At 49.9% G+C, this 22,129-nt stretch overlaps 1 protein-coding gene and 1 non-coding gene across 2 annotated transcripts in view; one reads left to right on the forward strand and one right to left on the reverse strand.

Annotated features, from left to right (window-relative positions):
* Positions 1-22,129, reverse strand: part of LOC144169832 (transcription factor Sp9-like) — a 199,661-nt gene that overhangs the window by 105,875 nt on the left and 71,657 nt on the right. The window lies entirely within an intron of this gene.
* On the forward strand, positions 16,170-16,241 carry Trnat-ugu (transfer RNA threonine (anticodon UGU)). The gene has a single exon. It is a non-coding gene; the product is annotated as a tRNA-Thr (tRNA).

Consider the following 22,129-nt stretch of genomic DNA (forward strand, 5'->3'; position numbering starts at 1 on the left):
CAGTACCAATACCAACACACTTTTCAAGATCAAGTTCTAACGCCTTCGGAACCTTAATAACTAGTTCTCCAAGCACCGTTACTGTCCCAACGGGTTCACTAATATGGCTTCCAATACCCGGGGCACCGATGCCGCTACGAATGTCTAGGAACTGCACAAGGTCTTCTCGAACCATGTTTAATGGACATATCGCAGAACAAGACATAACTGTGACATATGGGTTACGTCAGTGGTTTCATCGAACATAACACTGCCAATGCCGGCATCTTGTACCTGTTGAATGATTCTAGCAAGGACTTCTTCCCCACAGCACTTGATCAGCTCATTCTGAGTCGTCTTGCTGATAGAAATGGCCCGAGGTGACGCGTTGGCAAGATTCTTCTCAACTTCCTTGTCCCCACTGGAGACCCCAAAGCGCTAAAGTTTACAAAAATTGCCCTCGTTAGCGACTGACGAAGCCTCTTGTGAGCTGTCGAGGAGCGTGCCATCGTCCCTATGTCAGCGCAGCGGTATGCTTTGACGCCCTAAAAATATTATGGATTCAATGATAGGTAGCACGCGCGGTTTCTGTTCTCAGTCACTTGGAGAAGACGCTGGTTGGAAACTTGGTTGGCGACATTTTTTTTATGGTGCATCAGCACACGCAAGAAAGTTCTGTCGGCATCCACTGCTTCCTTGTGGTATAGAGGAAGATCACCATCCTTGCCTATAGACTCGCAAATAATGTGAGCGGCCTCGTCACCAGTTTTTGAAGACGAACATTTTTTTTGGTGGCCTCCCGACCGTTGCGAACAATGCGCAGTATTTTCAATAGAGACCTCTTTGACCGTTCTGACAGAACAAGCCACTTGAATTTAAGGAAATATGTGAATGGCTCAAATATCTCTTCTTTTCTTTAACGATTACGTGTGGCTACTTGACACTGTTGCAATGGGAGGTTTGAAGATTTTCATGAACAAATTTCAGCTGCTGATCCCTCAACAAGCATCTGCACCAAAGAAGTGACTGCCACTGACTGACCCCTTGTGGGGCCCGCACACATTCCTCCTTTTCGTCGGTGCGCATTTCGCGTTCCAGCCAGCCTTTCAATGCCTTCAACGCATCTTTCTCGCGCTCGCTCCGGAGATCGTGTTTCGAGTCCTCACCCGCATGGTGTTGTCGTTCGCCAACACCGACGCGGCTGCCGCGTACCTTGCCACAAAACGATAAGAAAGCTTTCATTACGGCGGAAGCTGCGTTAGCTTTTCTCGCCGCGAACAGCGATAGTTTCCGACATGGTTAAAAAAATTACATGTGACGAAAAATCAATGTCGACGGGTCTGAAGGGAGAGGGGGGGGGGGGGGGCGATCGCTCAACTCCCCCCTCTTGAATCGCCACTGGAAATGACCATGCATTAAGTGACGTTTATAGGCACCAGTTAATGACTTTACTACCGTATCACTATAGGTCAAATTCCTTTGTGCTCTCTCTCTCTCTCTCTCTCTCTGGCATTGCTTTATCCCCTGCCCCCTCTATCCGTCCGTCCATCCATCCGTCCGTCTCACCTCCCTCACTCCCTCCCTCCCTCAATCTCGAATCGTGACATCTATACTATTGTGGAACGAAACGGACACTGGATGATGCCATTTGCAACCATTTTTCAAGGCAATATACTATTGGGTTCCTTTCGTGCCGCGTTAAAACGAACGCCAGTGCACATCGAAACCGAATCGTTGAGGACGCAAGCAGGACGCGGATGCATCAGGGTAACTAATTACCGCGTGCCTGGCTTCACCGAAGTTCACGAGAACCCACCCTGTTCCCAATCGAATATTATATTCCAGCTTGTTCGTCGATGGTCGTTAACAAAAGCAAAAAAAAAAAAAAGAAACGATATCGAAACATAGCGTCAATACATCCGGAAGAACCGAAGACCACTGAAGCAAAATAATACCGACCACGGCAAACTGCAATCGTAAGAATGCCGGCAAAGAAAGGAAAGGAGGCGGCGGCGGTGTGGGAGGGGAGCCCTGCGTGACGGCCATAAAACGGGGCCATTTCCGAGCCACATGCAAGACTTCGATGCGGGGGCCTTACTTTCTTCTCCGCCTCCGTACACCGCAATCTGCTCCCGAATAACGAATGCCCGCAGTTTCCAGGCGCACTTCATTTTTCAAGCAGGCAACTCACGCGACGCGATTCTCTCGACAACTGAAATCAAGGGCCCCTTGCGGCGGCATTATCTTCCCCGCCGGAAAGCAAGTATCCAGTTTTATTTCCTTACTCTTCAGGAAAAAATAAATAAAACTTTGAGAAGAAAAGGAGTGAAGAGAAAAACTGTCCTGGTTTGTCTCTTTCTTCAGTTGCATCGTGAAGTCGGGGAGCGTAAAAGGACGAAAAAAAGGGGGAGGCGCGGGAACTCGGTTGTTGATGGGCGCTTGCTGGTTGCGAGAAGAGAAAATACAACAGTTGCGTCGTGCTACCGTTTAGATTTTTAATTTTATTTTGTACTGCGGAAAACAAGCAAAACGAAAAGCTTTACGTGTGCGGTGGATTGTTCAATTTCGAAGGCGCATGCAGGTTCCCACGCCAGTACTTATTTCATGGCAAGAAAAGAATAAATATTTAATACGAACCCAATAAAAAAGGGAACAAAAGGAGTTTCAATTTGTTAGTGCATGAACAAAAGGAAACGAGGCAGTTTTAAAAGGGGAAAAATGCATCGGGGCTAGGCGCACGCACAGCAGGGTATTTACTTGTACGGATCTGTTCGGGAGCGTAGTGGGTGATAAAAGAACATGAAGAGAAATGAAGGTTCTGCGCTCTATACTGTGCTAAAAAACAGAGCCATAGCAACCGACCGAACAGCTTGAGCAGACAAGCCCACCATTTCAACAAATGAAATGAAACGGCCTCTAATGTTTTTCTCGCTCTCTTTCGCTTCACTTTTGAACACCATAATTGCGTTCTTCGTGAAACTGTTTGGGGAGGGGCTTCGCGTACCGCGAACCTCGCTGCGAACGGGCTCGTGAACGCGCCAGAGGACTCTGGTTTCAAAGGTAGGGGAAAGGGGGTAAGTCATGAAAGCGCCAAGAACGTGGATACTTCGTCCCACAATATATATGCCGGGGTTCCACTCATAAGCAATCAAAAAAAAAAAAAAAAGGAAAGGCGGAAATATGCGTTCTAATTGCTCTTTTCGGTGCTACAATCGCGCGCGCTAATCATTCTAACCACTAATGAGATATAGGAAAAATCACACAAAGCGAAAAAGGCGTCGTAATTCATGCGCCACATCAAATACCGACGGCGTAACCTTTCACTGAAAATAACATGGCGAATAAAAAGAAAGGAAGAGAAAAAGAAAGACACAAAGGAAAATGTATGTATGTATGTATTTATTGCACAAAAACAAGAAAGGAAGGTCCACCAACAGGCGTTAATTGTCTCGCCTAGGGGCGGACAGCAACGCAGAATAAATAAATAAATAAATAAATAAATAAATAAATAAATAAATAAATAAATAAATAAATAAATAAATAAATAAATAAATAAATAAACAAAAAAAACAAGGGAGAAAAAAGAAACAAGAAAGAAAGAAAGAAAGAGAGATAGAGAGAACGATTTACGCTTGGCGTGATTGACAATGTAAACATTTTGTATGTAATCACTCACTAGAGCCAAAAACCCACTGTTGCCTACAACGCAAGTCACGCAGGACACGGGAACCATACAAGTCTCACCTTACTATTTTGGAATTGATGTAAACTACCTTTGCCAACCTTTCCCGCAACTTACAAATTTTGGTTAGAAAAGGCGCAACACTAGTTTGGATATACCGAATCACGGAGAAAAAAAAAAAACTATAGCTCTGGAGTATACGCTTTACGCTTTATTATGCTTCAAGGATCCAGCCTATTCGTGATTATACTTGTAGTACATTATTGTCCAAACGTTAGCGGTCTTCCTAGCATGGCACTTGATATTAAAAAAAATGGCCAAGCTTCCATTAAATCCCGCCAGGCTTGAACCATAGCGACGCTCGAGGATTTCTTTCTATGTAAGCACTCAAAAACCCAGCGCCACGCATTGCATAGGGTGTGAAATTGTTTATTTACATGTTACGTCGTCTCTTTTCGCTGTGGTACTAGTAGTCGTCGTCATATCCATCTATATCGTCGTATTCCTCGTGCATCATTGGCAAGCCCGGATCGTTCTGTCCACAGGCTTTCAGATTTCACGCGCTAGAACCGGCGGCAACCGGCTTCGTGAACTGGGCGTCTGTAGCGCGAGCGGTCTTGTGCTCCCCCCTTGAAGCGCGCACGTACACGAACTGTTTTCTTGGAATTTCTTGCAAGGGCCACGCGCAAGCCTGGGCGACGCTTGGCGCTCCTCGTAAGACGCGTGCTCACGTGCGCGGTAAACGGTGGGAGTAACTACCACCCAGTCTTCTGATGGCGCCGCACAGATCACGCATTACGGCCAGCAACAACAGCTTCGCTGCTAAAAAATCCTGCACATATTGTCTAGCGCTCCTAAAACGACTAAAACAGTGCTGGCAAGGGAGGAAAACAACTGATAACGCCCCCCCCCCCCCCCTTTATTTTGTTTGACGGTTTCTAGCATAGTAACCAGTGCCACAACCCCAAAACTTCTACTGTTAAAGAGGACTGTACATATATCCTGATATCAAGCTGAAAGCAAGGAGCGGTTATAGAACACAGTTGGCTGGTTTGCATTTAAAAAATCGCATAATTCTGAAGACGAACTGCAGCACGCTTTTCTTATAGTCCGCGTGTACAGCGCCATTCACACTTTCCGTCCGTTTCCTCCTTGATGTTCCCCGCCAAGCCCCGGCAAAGAAGCTTAAAATCAGACGTTTTTTGGAGATATTTTTGCGTTGAATTTTCGTTTCTTCATAGCAAATTTTATCGATTTACAGCATAACTATTACTGATTGTTTCACGCGCAAAAAATGGTAGACTATTATCCGAACTGATGACGTGAGAATACAGTGCAGACTGTGCCGATACTGCGACGCCATTGTGACGATGGCAGGACATTGCCTATAATGACGCGACAATGGTATACGATGACATTGCGGCAAAATGCGATTATGATGCGATGAAGCTAGCTCATGAAGGCAATGATAGAATGGTGATGCAATCGTATTGCAATCGTAGTGGGATCCTTATTTTGTGCGTGATTGCGAGCTCTATCAGCCTCACAACGTCACTTTCACGACTACTCGGCCGTGAACTGCTTCCGAGCGGGCATCAGAACTAATGCACCCCAACCATCCAGCCCACTTCCCGCCCAGTCGCTCGGGGAGAGAGTTGCCTCGAGCAATTGCAAATGGCCTTTTGTGGGTACAGGTCGGTTTAGGAGAGCCCTAATTTTTGATGTCCTCAATCGACGGTGCGAACATGCACATAGTTGTACAGCGAAGCCAACCGAATGCAAGACACAAAACACGATTGATTGGGGGCGCAGCCCAAAAATGAGTGCGAGAAACAGAACACGATTGTAAGTGATTTGCGATTAAGCATACATCTCGTTTGGCGTGATCATAATTGGATGGGCTGCAGTTTTATCGTAGCCGACAACTACAGGCTTGGTTTGATGGTGGCTTTGCGTTGCCGCTGGGATGGCTTGTACGAAAATGCGACTGATAGCTATATCCGTTGTACGAGATAAGATAAGACTTTCCACTGTTACGCACTCGTCTCAGCAGTCCAACTTCATGTAACTTGGTTCGGGCGAGTCCCGTTAAAATACGAGTTACAACAGTTTCCTGTACCCGTACTCATCCTGTAGAAGCCCGTGTATTTAAAGCATGTAGTAATTCCGAACTGTTTAAAACTAGTGGACAAACTAATTACTCCAAGCAAATGAAACTCGGCGAGATGATGGAGTCGTCTTAGCGGCTAACTCTAGTGTAATCGTTTTACAAGTGTAACTTTACAAGCCCACTCCAGTGTAATTTTATCTACATTAGACTGAGAGCGACAGAAGATTAGCTCGAGAGTTGTCTTTGCCGCGAAGCGTCTGTTTGGGGCACCGGTATACGGCTTTGCTGTAAAGGGGGTATACCATCAACCACCTCGGAAGCCATGCACTGCCGATACATAAAGGACTTCTAGACTTCGTGTTCAAAACACAAAGGGGGTTATACACGGCGGCTCGCAGTTGCCGCGCACCCAAACACGCAGCGTGCCAGCCGGCGCGCATCGCATCCTGCAGGATGTAATGTCGTGCATGCTGTGAGGCATTTGGAACAGCGTGCCGCCAAATTACAGCGACAGGCAGCAGCTGCGCTCTCGGAAGGTGTAAAAGCCCACGGGAAGTTGTGTGGGCGCAAATTAGACGTGCCCGGAGGAGACCCCCTTCTTGCACACTGGTGTGGTCCATACGCGTACTCAGGCACGTACACTCACACGAAACAAGAAGAAGAAGAAGAAGAAGAAGCGGCGAGTCATTAATCTTTCTCACGAAGGGTGCCCCACACACGTTGTTGTGCGTAGGTCATTTACGCGACCGCGAGAGAGATAATTCAATGGCTCTTAGCTGAGGCACCAAAGGAGCTCTCGTGCGCCTACAGTGCTACATATACAGCGTGCAGTGGTATTTGTTTACACCGCTTGGGTTCCCGCGGCGTGCACAGACAGCATGCCATGCACGGGCGTTTTTGAATCTACCTGCGGCGTAATTAAGAATAATAATGAAATGGCGGCAAATCGGAGCTTGTCTCGCCGACGCAGCGGCTTCAGGTAATTGATATTAATGCGTTATGCAGATACAAAGGCGGTTTGCTGTGTAGTTTGCTTCCGAAGAACAAGCTACTCAGGCTAAACATATCACGGCTTCTCATTTCCATTTTGCCTGCGTTCGGATCACCCCAGCACGTGTGAACTCATCTTCCGCTGTCTTTTACGACCACGCTCCCCGTCCTCCACTCTCAGTCTGATCCCCAAAAAGATCCACTTGGTAAACGGGGCAATCTTGAAAAAAAAAATGTATTTTCAACTTATTCCACGTGGAAAAGCATCCAACCCAAAGAATCGGACCAAGAGTCACATGGAACAGTGGTCTATAAGGTGAACACGTGGATCAGTCACCGAAACAATAGTTATACTCCATGAGTGCCACGTCCAACAAATCACGTTTATAAAATTCGGGATCTGAGCGCTCATCATTCCGTTGCTTATCAATGGTCGCCTCATTTACTGAGAGGTACGTATAGTATGACGACAATTCGTCATTATTTACAGCCACATGTTGTAGCAAATATTTCACGGTGACGTCTGTGATGGCGCCGCTTGACAGCCTATCCAAATTTTCTCTATACCAGGGGGAACCATTGCGAACCTATTCCAAGCATCCAACACTGCCAGGCCAGTGCAAGCCCATGCAGAAAGCGTGTTCCGCTATTTTGGAGCGGTGTGCACATGCTGCAAAATAGGTAACACCAGCGAAGGTACACTCAAATTTCAAGCGCGTGTAGCCTACGTAAGCTATGGGAAACATCACTCGTGAAGAAAAATGACGTCAAAAACACGGCTGATCTATGCATATGTGAATTCTTTTCGTCCCGACTCGGAGCGTTGAATTTGTCATCCCTTTGGCGCTTTTAGGAAACACCGTCGAGCACACGTGCCCGCGGCGCGTTGATGAAGTTGTCGCCACGGGGGAAAAAGCGCAAGAAAACAACTTTCCACCCAGACTGCTCCCGCGTACATAGCTCAAGAAAGCACAAAAGCACACACAGTGCGCGCGACAAGGGCCACCACTTGTTCCTCCGCCGATCCGGCGAGGCGGGGGAGCTTATACGGCTCAATCCCCCTCCGATTAGCGGATCAAAAAGAGCGGATTACGAGTTCGCCCGGGCCGTCGCAGGGTTAAGGAAGAGCGCGGGCATTCGACCGGGAGGATTAAGCGAGGGGCAAATTATATGTAAAGAGGCAAATTGGTCCTCACCGTCACACGACCCTCGTGAGCGTCATGATCTCTTCTCCCTTTCATTTCTGCCGGGCTTTGCTTTGCGGAAGAGGGCGAGCGGCGTCTAATCTCCCTGACGCTTTCGAGCCATTGCGCCACCACGCTCCTTCATCCCACGAGCCGGGCCGCATGCCTCGGCGCGGCGCGCTAATATGATGAATGCTGTGTCAAAAGAGCCGCCGAAACTGTTGCCCGACCCTGAAACGTGAGAGCGCGCAATGATCCGTGCGTTCGCTGCTGCCACTGACACTGGTGTCCCCGGCTGGGGGACGGGGGCGACCCGAAGTCAAACGGGCTGCTCGGAGCGACACGGCTGCAGGCAGCGAAAGAATCGGCGATCCTGTTTTAGTGAGCCCCCGGAGTACGTGCGCCATCAAGGCGTGAAATGAGACGTGCCTCTGCGAGGGGTCGGAAGAGGAGGGGGGGGGGATGCTATGTCTGAGGGTGCGAACTTACGGTTGATAAGGAAGAACAGAAATGTGGTGCGACTTTGACACTACGTGTGCTATATATATAGAGAGAGCGAGTGTGTGCGTAATTGCCGTAACAGAGTCGGTACAACCTCGCGAACTGCTGCTAAATGAGGCGCCTGTAAGAACTTCATCGAGAAGGCTGCAATGTGATTTACTGCTACTAATTTTATATTCCGTCAAGAAAGGAAGGAAGGATGTAGAAGGAAGGCAGGAAAGTTAACCTGGCTATAGCCTAGTTTCCTACTCTGGGAAAGAAAAAATGGTCTAAACAGAAAAAGTAGTGAATGGAGAAAAGTTGGAGCAGACAGGTATGTCCAGCGCTGAAGCACTAAATGTTCAAGTTCAGTGATTGACACTGGAGGCTTTCAGTCTATAGTCTGGTGTTTAAGTTCGTCACTCGTAGAGGTTCAGGTTCTTCAGTGCTGACGACGACTTCTTTCTTTCAGGAGAGATGCGTGGGCACTCGCATAAAACGTGGCGTATCGCCTCCGGCGTGCCACACGTTTCGCACTCCTCACTTGCTGCCATTCCTATTAAGTATGAGTAATCATTTTTGAATGCCACCCCCAGCCAGAGACGGCAAAGAAGAGTTGCGTCAGACAAGTACACTGAAATAAATATGGCATTGATCGGAGTTTAATCCGACCAATTATAGTGAGAACGATTTTAGCGAGGATTTCTCTGCTTGGTTGAGTCTACCTCCGGCCTAAGAAACCACTAAGTCCTCCCGCACTGCAGTTTCACTGCTCTGTGTGACGTCGCATGTGACGACGTCAGCGTAACTACAGTAAAGCCCCCTTATATCAAACACGGATATATCGAATTATTGCCTATATCGAACCCTTGTATAATTCTGATAAAAATTACATGCATTTTAAACTTTTTATATCGAACGCGATTTTGCTCAGAATGGATATATCGAACTCTCCCGCGCCGGATTTTTCGCTTTCCTGAGGCATGCGTCAGGCTTTCCCGCAATACATCGGCGCGCAGCGGCGGCGGGGGTGCCACTTGCGACTCCCGCGAGAGCTCGAGCGCGTCTAAACCGGCTGTGGCAGAGTGGACCAGCTCCACGCATACATGCCGTAGGCGCCGAAAGCGCCACATTGGGCGCTGCGGGCTGCGGTGTCACCGAACTTCAAGTCCGCTCCACTCGCTGCCCGCACTTACTTTGTTCGCTGGGTTCGCCGTTATTCGCTTGTATCCATGCTTGTCTCCGCTCTGTCGAAGACGCCGAGGACTCCGCACCGCTTCCGAGCACGAGCGAAGCCGTCGCTGCCGTGACCCTACTACGCCGATACTGCAGTGCGGCGGTCTTGTGCTTGTCGACTGTTTAGATACCGTGGAGCAAGCAGTCACCAGCAACGCGTTGCGCTCTAAGAAGCAGGTTACACTCACGCAGTTCCCAATAAATGACTGTTTTCTTTCTGAGAAAGTGTCGTATCAATAGTGAACTGCAGGGTGGTAAGAGCTCAGCGTTAGCTCGTGACTCCGTCGGCAGGATTACCCTCATGTAAGGTTTTTTTGGTTCCCTTTCTGTATCGAATTTTTGCTATATCAAACTATTTTGTAATTCTCGCGCTATTCGATATAAGCGGGCTTTACTGTACAGGTGACGTGATAACAGAAAATTACATAATTTACAGTGAAATCACCGGTCATTATAGTTTAGGCCGCGCCCGCTTCCCATCCGCACACCCATCCCCCAGTAAGCGGCATTCGGTGGTCTGGCGACTCCTACAGACCCACTCGTGTCCAAACCCACTTGTGTATAGCTATTCCTACCCAGGGCGCTACTCCCCTGAGTGTCATAGATTCCAGAAACGAGCGGACCTGGCGCACATGTTATGGCAATGTCCGCAGGCGATAACGAATGGCCGGCACAATCACTAACAGTGAGCAGTGGGAGATCGTGCTGCTCAGCTCCTGCCCGGAAGATCAACTCTGGGCCATCCAGATGGCTAAGGAAGCTGCCAGAGCCCAAGGACCCCCAGCCGACGCCAAATCAACACAGTTGGCAAACGGAATAAAGTTTTTCTCTCTCTTTCTTCAGTCACGACATTAGGAACGGAGTAACCTTCTGGTTGCGATGTCAAACTAGCTTACGAGGTCACGTCTGTAGTTAACAATTTATATATTCTTTATTTGAGGTAAAGTGCTTTTAATTTGAGGTTTACGGGGTAGTGTTGGTCACACACATGGGAGCAGGGATGTGCACGTGTCATCATCATTTGCATCAAACCGATAATGCAGATTATTTGTTGAAGGGAACACCAACTAAAAAAGCCATAATTAAGCAACAAAATCCCGACGGTCTGCCTAATTAACCACCCTTACGCGATTGAGATAAAAAAGAAAAAAAAACCATCAAAGTAAACCAGGAACATAAAAAAAAACGCAAAAATGTCCAACCATGTAACACCTTGTATCTGAGGTATACGAGTACGAGATACTGTTGAGCAGCAGTCCCCTGGGAGACCAAACATTCCTGGTAATCCGGGATACAACGAAGCGGTCGATACGTGGCTTCCTGGAATCCGGCAAAGATCGTCCAATTCACGTGCCGACATTGTATATAAGTTTGCGCACAATTCCAAAGCAATCAACCGCGAGCATCAGACAGCAAGGCCGTAAAGTCTCCTTATACCCTCCTTGTGTCTTCGGCAGGCTGGGTGAAATTTGTCGCACATATATCTTTACAGACTGCAGGCTATCGCTGGAGCTGCCACTGCGGACACCGATGAAGACAGTCAACCTGGTCATTTTCCTGTTCGCATACGTCGGCCAAAGCGAAAGAGTGCTGCTCCACATGGCGCTGAAGCCCCGCAGTGAATCCTCCATCACGCCTCGAAAAAGCAACGTGGCTACGTGGTGGACGCCCGAGCAGCAGCACGAAAACACCGATTTTAACTCGGAGCAGATGCCAGTGCGTTCTGCAGTTGGTGATCTACAGTAACTTTCTGCATTGTGGTCTGTGTCTTCGGGATTTCGGTCGCGTGTGCCAACCGTGTGACCGGTTGTTTTCATGGCATTGCTTATTATCAAAATTTGTTCTTAGTTTTCTTGTAACCACACTGTCCATATGCGTATTCAAATTATTGCGAACAAAGCTGTTGGAAACCTAGCGCTATTCCGACCCTTCGGCCTTGTCCTCGTCTCCTGTTGCGATAACTCGAGCTTAATCATTTAGAAAGAATTGTTAGCGCACCGCATAAATAATATACGTCGATATATCTAATCAGAGTCGTCAGATAACACAGCTCCCTAACGGCTGACTCCTTCATAGCGGGCATCTTACTTTGGTCCTGCACTTCTTTAGCCTACACCAACGCTGGGTTGTATGATGGAAGTGCACGGGCAGGACTGTAACTCTGGTGGACAGACGCGAACACCGAAGCATGGACATGTAGTGGCAGACAAAGAGAGAAAATCCCGTCGCAGGCACGCAGACAAGGGCAACGCAAAGCGAAGAAGAAACGCAAGAGTGATGAGAGATGGTCTCTTGCCTGCAGAGGAGAGCGCAGCAGGGTTCGCGCTGCGACGAACCTACAGGGGAGAAGGGTAGAAACCAGGAGCGAAACGGGCCCCAGAGCATGGCTGCGTTCACCCCGCCGGACTGGCAGCGAGAAAGGAAGAAACGGCAAGACGACGGCAGTCTGGGAGAGGCAGCTGAGAGGACGAGGAGGAAGAGAAGACAGCGGACGCAGCAGAAAGCGTGGGCTAGCGACAGGGAAAAGTGGGAATGGAGGAAGACTACAGCTCTCAGAAAGGAAGCGAACATAATGCAGAGACGCATCCGCACATAAACACCGTGAAAAGGATGAAAAAGCGAGGAAGGAGACGGCGAGTGGGAGAGACCGAGCGCGAAGGAAGAAGAGGAGGCTCGCACAAAAGTAGTGGGCGTTGCCGCACCCGCCGAGATGGCGGGCTTTCCGACAGGAAAACGCAGACGCTCTAGCAGCAGCGTGAGCAGCGCGGGAAAGCGAAGCAAGAACAAAGGCAAAGGAAAACGAAGAGGATTGCGGGAGGACGCGGAGAATGGAGGTTGCAAAAGCATCCCGAGCGAGCGCTCGGAAAGGAAGCTGCTTCTCCTTTTTCCCGTGGCGTTCGCGCTCCCTTTGCCTCCCGCTCTTCCCAATTGCTCTCCATCCTCTTTCATCTGGGGGATGCGAGAGAGCCGCCAGGAGGCGTGGCTGCGGAAGCGGACGGACACAGCGCCCCCGCTGCCCTCTTTCGGAGACCGGTCCCCTTACCCCCCTTCGCCCCCGGCCGCCGCCACCCGCGCGTGTCCCACAATGGGGGGAATGGCACGCTCTCTTCGTCTCAGCCCTACCATAGCGGCCGCAGGCTTTTCATCAACCGCGGCTCCTTCTTATACGTCGCCATTTTACTTGCTTCCCTGCCTCCACTTGTCCTTTTCCCTTACACCAGCCATCTCGTTCGTCAGTGTGTTTATTTCCTTGCCTCAGAAATACGCCCGGGTAGGTACCGCACGTCGCTTGCGTTCGTCTCTGTCGGTTGCCTTCGCCACGCAGCGCGCAGCGCGTCTCCGCAGAGCCAATCCCGCGTTTCGTCGCCGGCTGAGCTCCCATTCTCTATTGCCACCTCAATTTCATGCCTTTTGAGCGCGTAAAATTGCCTCGTACACGAGCTTCCGAGGCACGCGCGCTAGGCGCATTTCGCCGTCGATGCTTTCTTTCGACGTCTCCTTCGGCGTCCGCGCATATTTACTGGGTGCTGCTTGCAGGTCACTTTTCCCAACGTTCGCCCCGTAGTCGAGTGAACTCGGCGTTCCAGAGGGCGCTTCGGACGCTGCTTCTATCGATCTGAGCTAGAATTCTTTTTTCTTTTTTGCCTCGGCAGCTTTTCATCGGAAAATGTCGCCTCCTGCATCTGTTTCTCCCGCCGACCACGACGCCCTGAAGAGATGCTATTGGCGTTGACGCAACGTTGTTTTTGTCCCCTGCGTCCCAATTTCTCGCGTTTTGAAGTGTGCGGAGTGCTTGCTTGCATTTACAAGTGCCAACGGTACATAGATATTCCAGTGGAGTAGTGTATTAACAAAACACCAGGAAACGTCAAACGGACCTAACGAATGTCGAATACAGTTCATGCTACGTGAACCAATCACAAAATATTTGCAGCCTTTTTGTGCTTGATTGCTTTCCGGGGCACTTTTAACTCGGTGTCTCCATAGCAAATAAGCGGGAGTACACTGAAGTAAACGCTTTCGACGCCTAATTACAGAAAAAAAACGTTTTAGTATACGAAAGACTAAGGAGAGTGTAAATTCGAAGCGAAGGAAACAACACTGCCATAGTAATGTATAAGTGAGACGGTTTCTGGGCGGTTCTTTTAGTCTCGCAAGGCTTCTCCCCTGGAAACGTATACATTTTCAAGTTCCATCCCCTGAACTTAAAATTTCTGCAACAAGCGACAGCTCTGACCTGTACTGTATAAAGGCTGTGCGGCGAATTATTACCACTGCTTAAGTATTACGCGCCCCATGCAACGAAAAATCCGGCATTAAGAGCAGTGGGTGGCCCCGAAATCACACGTGCCTTCAACTTAAACAAGCAAACAAAGAAGGGACAAAACGAAATACAAAAACGCGCAAACACCTACGCCACACGAAACAAGCATTTTGAGGTACGTCTAGGTCTGCTTACGTGGTTTGAAAGCGAAATCACCATGAAGCCCCTCGCAGTATACCTTACTGATGTATTCCGTGGCAATGACGCTAACTGCATGAGCTACCGTCAAACTACGGGCGAAAACGCCCATGCGTTCCAGATTTCGGCTAACGTTAAAGATCCCCAGGTGATCCAAATTAATCCGGAGCCCTCCACTACGGCGCGCCACATCGCCTGTGCAGCGTCGGCGCGTTAAACAGCACAATCAATCAATCAATCAATCAATCAATCAATCAATCAATCAATCAATCAATCAATCAATCAATCAATCAATCAATCAATCAATCAATCAATCCCATCATACGTGTCCCTAGCGTCTCAGTACAGAGCCCTGAATGGTCTTTGAATGGGCTAATGATGATGACAGCAGTCATCAGAATCTCCCGAACGATCCACCAACTGTCATTTTGCTGCTTCGTCAGCGTACCCCCTCTCCCACCGCACGCGATTCCCCCATACCCACTAAAGGGTATCGGCCAGTGAAGTTGACAGCCCCCCGTCGGATGCTCATTGCCGATTCGTCCAATTCCCCTTACCATGATGTTTTCGCATTCAAAGCACCTATAAGCGTATTTTAGTGCCCTAATACTTCCCACTCGGCACCAGCCTCATTTTTTGAAGCAGGCAAAATGACCGGCCATTGCCTGTTAGGGACCAAGCCCCTTAAGGCACATTACCACTTGCGACTCGAGCACGTCTCGCGAACAGGCGGCGTTCACACTTGAGACGAGCGATGATGCGACTGCGTTTAGCGGGGCTGTCACCCGACCTGCACGACCTCCTTGGTGCTTCCACAATTCGCAGTTTAAGAAAATTATGTTACGCTAGCGCGACAAGAACAGGTACATCACTCTAGAACACATTATAACCTGGAACAGAGCCGAAAGCATTGCGGGTTGCGGCAGGAGCTGAAAATAACGAACTGAAGCAGGCAATTTTCAACGTAATACTGCAGGAATAAATACACACGTTTGCGTTCCCGCCACAACACTCTCATCCCGGTCCGCTAAGTATGCTTCTTTTCACAGACGTACAAGTTCTGGCGTCTCTGAACTCCATGGTGTTTACTAATCGCCGATAGAGGTACGAAAAGGATGCAAGTCAGACTAACGTCCCTCTATCCATCTAATATTACTTGCTTGTATACAATTCAAACACGCCTCTCCGCACTGATGAGTTCCACGCTGTTCGTTGATTCGTACTGTATACATGCGTACGCTGAAGCCACTGAACAAAGAACCGAAGTGCACGAGAAGTTGCTTGCCGGCCTGAAGGGCCCGTCCGCCTACGTTTGGAATGGCGAATGTAAACAAACGTTTCGTTTCCGGCTAAGTGAGCCCAATCCGCAGCCATGATTGGCTATCCGGTTTTGCGATCTCCTCGCGCGACGAGGGAATTCGGTCTGAGAGCGATAGGCCCCGCCGTCGCGAAACGACGAAAAGCGATGCCCGGATCATCGCTTTGCGACGTCGCGCGACGTGCCAGGTCGCCAGTGGAAATGTGCGTGCCTTTACGAGTTCGGGCTGTTGGCGTCTCCTGTCGTCGTCGTTTCATGTAGTAACGGTACGAAAACACCGAGACACTCGTTTTCCAGCGCCTCGCGCTAGAACTTTTCATCTCCGTGGGCAAAAATGCGCTCAAAGCGAACACACCGGGACACTCGTTTTCCAACGCCTCGCCCTAGAAAGCTTCGTGCTTCAAAGACACGACGCTTCTACAGCAATGCGGTATACCTTTACCCCCAGCGGTTTCATCTCCGTGGACAAAAACACCAAGGCGCCAAGAATACACTTATACACTGCATGCTTCACCCCTCCCCAGGTTTCACGGTAGCGGAGATGGCCCGGGATTATTTACTTGATGCCGACTTTTTCACGGCTTATAGCTATTCACGAACGACTGCTTTCTTTTAAGAAGCCTCACGTATCACGCTCCTCGAGCGTGCTGCGCGGCTGGTACAAGGAATCGTGATACCCGCGAGCCGCTGCTCAGAGCAGTTTGTGCTGTAATGACGTCGGTTTCATCGCCGCTATAGCTCAGTGGTAGAGCGCTGGTCTTGTAAACCAGCGGTCGTGAGTTCGACCCTCACTGGCGGCTTGCATTTTTTTTTTTTTTTTGCTGTCTGAGCGGCGATCTCCCCCCCCCCCCCTTTTTTTTTTTTCAGTATAACCTGCACCGAATGTATTACGTCATGAATTAACAGCATTGTCCTGGAAACTTATTAGCTTACCTTTGCTGAAATTCTGTGCTGACAGTTTTATAGCTATAACTGCGCCTATAGGATCTCCCTCCTCCAGCAACGTGTGCCAACAATTCGAGAGATCAATTTTTATTGTAAGCAGTCTTCATTCCACTCCTTGTGAATAACAAATGAATACCGGTAACTCAGTAAACCGGAAACAGCTGCTTCTTGTTACGGCCATTCCTAATTTGATAATTACAATGCTTAGTTAGCAATTAACCTTGCACCCACCTATCCCGCACCAATCATTCCAGCAGCATGTTTTAAAGGGACCCTCCAAAACATTTTAAAGAAATCCTCGAAGTCTAAATCCTTGCAGAACGTCGTCAACCAACGCATCCAGTACTTAGATTAGGGAGTACCTCAGCCAAAAATTACTGCTCTATGCCCATCAGATAACTTAGAAACTTGCTGAAGAGATTTCTCTCTTTTTCCCGGTCTTGGCGCTCTTCGACCGCTGGAATTACGTCATTACAGCGATGTAGCGGCTGTTGACCGGCTTTACTTCACTTGCAGCAATGGACGCATTTGATAGGCACTTTAAAAAGAAAGCCACGAAATCAAAGCAGAAACGGAAGGCGTATCTGCTGCGACGAGCAAATCACGCAGAGCCGCTCCGTGCTGGAGATAACTGTAGCTTTCGCAGTGCTTCCAGAAGTGTTGCAGAGTCCATTTAACTCTTAAGGGCCCCGTGTCGCAGGAAAGCTATAGTCGGGGTCGGCGTTGACCGTATCACTAGCCTGACCATCGGCCGATTTGGTCGGCCAACACCGTATCGGCGAGCTGTCGGCGGCCATGTCACACCACGCCGACGCCGACCGTTGGCCAACCGTCTGCGTCGTCGAGAAAACGGCGGAACGTCGGTGTCTATCTCGCTGTCGGCCGACTCACTTGTCACACAACGTCGACGACCGCGCGAAGACACCCCACCCGCCGCCTCGCTTCTCCGCCGGGGACCTCTTTCTTTCTTTCTTTGAGTATCGTGTCGCTGCTGCCGTGACTGAAGCCGTTCGTGCGTACTCGTGTGTGCGCTGCTTGTACTGTACGTACTCCTCAGCTTCATGCTGGAACGCGGACATAAAAGGAAAAAGAGCTGTGTTCTCTGCTACTGTGGCATTAATAATAGCGGATGCTCTGGATGAACCCCCGGCGCTACAGCTCGTATAATTTGCATTAAATTAGTGCGCACGTCCACGGAAATTTAACCTCCTGTAATACAGAAGGCCACACAGTGTCACCATGGTATCGCATTTTCAAGAAACGCGTTGCAGAAAAACTAGAACTGATTGTTGCAGCTCTCGCTCGCTGTTTCGAAGAAAATTTGCAATAACAAGGGAAGCACCGCTTTCGCAAAGCAGTGCTTGCCGTGCTCTGGTTTTACTATTTAAGCAAAAACATTTGGTCCATTTTGATTCCTTGTTACCTAAATTACCTTCAGCAACTATTCTTCTGCGCGTAAATTATCTTATATTTTCTACAAGTGTGCCGGTCGCACGCGCATATGCAGTTTGTAGCTCCGGGGTAGCGACGTCGCCGAAGAGCACGGCCGAAGCGTCGAAAGCCAATATACGGATCGCATTAGCGCTAGTGATGAGTCATATGGGCTTCATGGACCTTACCGAGTTTATTACACTCCAGAAACTAACAAAATACAGCCGCATTCATCACAGCACAAATGTTGTCAGGCGCAGTTTTCGCTTGTCGGTCGATTCCCGACGACACGTCGGGCGACAGGTCGGCTCACTGGTTCTGTTGGCGTCTTCGGCCGGCGAGCCAGTCACATTACGCGGAATTCCCATCGGCCGACGTGTTTATGCCGCCGTCGGCGTAGTGTGACAACGCGGCCTGGCAACTCGGCAGTTGGCCGATGGTTCGGGTCGTCGGTGTCGCCTTTGAGTCGTCGTTGCCGTCGTGTCGGCCTAGTTTGACCGCGCCTTAAGCGAAATTTCCCCCTAGCGCCACCTTGAAACGCCCATTAAAACCCCCTGAACGGTAAGTCCCTTCCCCAACATATGGCCTGCCAGCAGGAGCACAAGGCCTTCACCGATGGGGAAGTTTTCATGTTATGCGAACGGGGCCCGATCACGCCCTCCAAAAATCTTATTCAGCCAATTGGAACATGCTAAGGATCTTGGCATTGTCCCGACCGCGTGAGGCTGCGCATGCTCAATACTACGCTACGCGTTAAAGGGACTCTGCAACACTTCCGATAAACGCTTTAACTCTTTCCTGCGCGTCTGGAAGCACTGGAAAGCTGTTATCGCCAGCAGGGAGTGGCACTGTATAATTGTAAAAAGGAAGCCACAAAAGCAAAGCAGGAACAAAAGCCGTATCTGCTGTGACATCTGATCCTTAGAGTCCTCTAAAGGGACACAGTTCCTCAGTGGTCATGTTCCGTACTCAAGAGATTGGGGGTAAGGGGGGTAGTACTGTGACGCGGCAATGTTCTGTGATACCATGATAAGAGATCTGAATAGTACTGAAAGTCAAAACTATATTGCTAAACAATAAAATATGTCTCGTGGTCCGTGCCTCTTGAAAGCGATGGTAATTAAAGAAAAAAGTGGCACAGAGTACTTGAACCTGCCCACACGTTTTGAATAGAAACTCCCTCGCATTCCCCCAGTATGACCGTGGCCTAGAGGAGCGTTACTCTTCAGAGCCGTGATCTACCTGTAGGCTGTGACATCACAACTGACACCGCTAACCAGAGCTATATATCGTGATTACTCAGTCCCTGGCTAGCGCTGCAACCAAACGCAGCACAGTGTCCACAGTGCCCATTATAAGACAGCATTGCAAGGAGAGGCGAGCCGTAGACGAACAGAGGGCATAAATAATGTTAAAAAAAACTCTGCGCGTTGAAGTAGCCTCTCCCTGCCAAGAATCACGGAACCAAGATCAGCTCACCCAGGGGCCTGCTCTGTGATGCAAGAGAGCGGTGGGAACACGCAATCTCATTCTCAATCCCGGCTGCATTGCCTCTATTCCGAACGTTCTCCGTAAACAAGTCAGCTTCGGCTCGTCCAGCGTTCCATCCTCTCGGGCAGGGGATTGAATCCCCGGATACGAAACCAAGTGGAGCAAATACTCAACCCAGCCGCCAGTGACGCGTCCGGCGTCCTTTGTCTCCTTTGTTCTTTCCACACGCGGTGGAAGAGACTGTTGGCGGAATTGATTTCGATTATTCCGTACTTGCCGGTCACGTGGCTCCACGTACGGCACAACAGCGTGCGCGCATGCGCACACGCGTGCAGAGTGTTAAGTGCGGGCCGGCGTCAGCCACGCCCCGCGACACGCCCCCTCATAGGCCGACGCGCGTCTTTTTTCGCGCCGCGCTGTCACGAGCGTGCACGCACCGCTGTAACGAAACCCAAGGAGCCATTATGCACGCGCCAGGAGGCTTTATCCGACGTCGGGCGACGCCGGGTGAAACAAAAACTGCGCCGGAGAGTCGATGCTCGCCGGGGGTTCGGCGGCGCCTGTCGGTGACACGGCGCCTGCCGACGCTGGGAGCCCGGTTTGTTCCACCCCCTCGCGAGCGGCGACGCGGCTGTCTCGAGAGAGCGCTGTCTCCCGCACGTGTCTCCCGCCGTCGAAACGCCGCTCGCACGCCGTGATCTCAGCCAGGAAGCCACTGCTGCTCCGATTGGTTCCCGTATACGTGTCAGGACCCTCAGTGAGGTGCCTGCTCATTCCGCTCTCGCCAGCGTTCCCGTTTCGCCTTCGTCCTTGCAATCAAATGGAGGGCGGAGGGAAGGAACCCTTCTTTCATGCCCCAATCAGATTACCTCCGTACCCCTCTGTGTGATGGTGCCGTACGGATGTTCGGTGTTGCTTCCCAAGCAAGATGGTCGTAAGACAGCACGAAATCGCAGTGAAAGTATCCGCACTTTTACCATGTTTGCAAGGGTGCGGCATTAATACGGTGAGTAACCATTTAGACAGAAGGCAGCGCATATAGTTGGGAAGCCGGATCCAGCTACGGCCATTACGATCGAAATGCTTCGACACCAGCCGATGAAAACATTTCCCTCTGGTCGATCAGCTTCACTTCAGATCTAACAAGACCGGAATATAAAATGGCTCTTTGCGTCCGCTCTGCATTTGCAACGTCGCAGTGGGAAATGCAGAATAATTCAAGAATCGAACTTTCAATAAACGATCATATTCCAAAGAAATACTCATGTTTCTTATTTATGTTGTTTAACAGTGGAGCGCTATAGCTGCTTCACCTCACGACGCTGGTGTATTGCTCGGCGAGGCTGCTGTCGCAGTGAGCAATACCATGGTACTAGTAATAGCAATGCCCGCCACTCGTGAAGTCACATTCGTCTGTAGCATGTAAAAGGCCAAAGGTTCGTAAAGAAGACCTTGTTGGCACCTTTTAAAGGGTATGCCAGTGCAGGCTTACGAAACTCGCCGCTTGAAAATTTAGCGCTAGCTTCAAAGCATGCGACTGCAGTTACTCTATCGCTCCCTCCTCACTTACCTTGATCATGTAAATTCATTTTAACACGAACGTGTTTTATTCCTCGATACACGAAGATCTCTTTGACGTCATATCCGTCACGGAAGAGACGCCAGTACAACAAACCAAGTGGCCTGTAAAGGGTGCACCCCTGCAAACAGGCTCTTCTTGCGGGAAAGCAACCTTCAGTACTAAAGAGTGCGTTATACTTAAGGTTCGTTTTCGGGTTTTGTATTTTAACAAGAAAGTGTTTTACGCCTGGGTACACCAAGATTTCACTGACGTTATATCCGTCACGGAAATGACGCCAATACACCTTTGCCGAAGCGACCCGCCAGCAGGACGTCGTTCACCAAGCACGCCCACAAGACAGCCACCGATCCGCAAATCATGCTCAGCTGCAGATTTCGCTGCAGATTTCTCTGCACATTTCATGTTCGTGTTTTACTGATTGCTATGACAGAGGAATCAACCACAGTTTTTTTTTATTTTTCGCTCTATAGATGCCCAAAACTTATCCAGTGCGCCTACACCTTGAAATAGGTGGCGCTGCCATACCCACGAATACACAAAGAAATAGGCCGTTCAGCCTGTAAGGTTCTTGCCAATCAACCAACACACAAAGCAGCAGATCGCGTTTCCCCCCTTTGCACGTATACACTGGCTCTCCCTGCAGTAGCGACCACATCGCCCTGCGGCGCCAGCAGCAGCGGTGGAAACCCAATCAGCCGTGAGGCGGGGAGGAAACCGCCCACTCTTCCTTCTTCGCGGCCGGGGTCCCGAACGAGAGATCGCCCCTGACCGCAGAACCATGGCTGACGGACTGGTCACGTCGGACGACTTGTTTTCCCAAACCCCACCACCACGCTTTCGCCGTTGTATGTAAGGACCGTTCCGAGGTGGACCTCCGGGACGCCACGTGAGCCGGCATAGAAGGGCTAACGAGGTCTGCCGCCGCGACAAATGACGAACCGTCCCACCCGAATGGCACCCCCCCCCCCCCCCCCCTCCTCCACTTATCCTGTGGACGCGGGTGTATGCTTGCTGCCATCTGTCACGTTACCGTCAGTGTCTTCCTGTTTGGATGCAAGCACGTATACCCGCTCGAAACGGGACGCGCTTTATAAACTTGCGGGTGGCCCTGGTACACCCGCGTATGCACGAAACGTATGCGCCGGCACAGATGCGTAATACGTCGAACGGGAGCGACGAACGGCTCACTGCTTTTCCGGTCATGTGCGCGGACGAAGGAGGCACGCGGGCAATCATCGG

The sequence above is a fragment of the Haemaphysalis longicornis genome, unplaced genomic scaffold (genome assembly GCF_048455015.1).
Source record: "Haemaphysalis longicornis isolate Haplotype H1 unplaced genomic scaffold, Haemaphysalis longicornis Haplotype H1 scaffold_2, whole genome shotgun sequence".
NCBI lineage: Eukaryota > Metazoa > Arthropoda > Arachnida > Ixodida > Ixodidae > Haemaphysalis > Haemaphysalis longicornis.